The sequence below is a fragment of the Crocuta crocuta genome, unplaced genomic scaffold (assembly GCF_008692635.1).
Source record: "Crocuta crocuta isolate KB4526 unplaced genomic scaffold, BGI_CrCroc_1.0 scaffold24, whole genome shotgun sequence".
NCBI lineage: Eukaryota > Metazoa > Chordata > Mammalia > Carnivora > Hyaenidae > Crocuta > Crocuta crocuta.
The window spans coordinates 1,901,369-1,901,747 of NW_027530974.1; positions in this window are offsets into that span (position 1 = coordinate 1,901,369).

Here is a 379-nt window from a genome sequence, read left to right on the forward strand (position 1 = left end):
CATCCGAGTTAAGCTCAGGTCATGATCTCAGGGCCTTGAGTTCAAGCCCCAAAACGGGCTCTGTGCTGACAGCTCAGAGCCCGGAGCCTGCTTGGATTCTGTGTCTCCCTCTCTCTGCCTCTCCCCCACTCACGCTCTGTCTCTCTTTCTGCCTCTCAAAAATGAATAAACGTTAAAAAAATAAAAAATAAATAAAATCTGGGTCCAAGGCCCGTTGGCTGCTGGGAGCGCGCGCTCCTCCTACACAGCTCCGGAGCCCGCGGGGGCGGAGCGAGCAGTCCACGCCCTCTCGCTGGTCCCAGGGCACTCACTCGACACGCAGAGGGCGCGGACACCGGACCTAGACTCACGCAGCACGGCGGTCCTGGCGGGCCTCTGT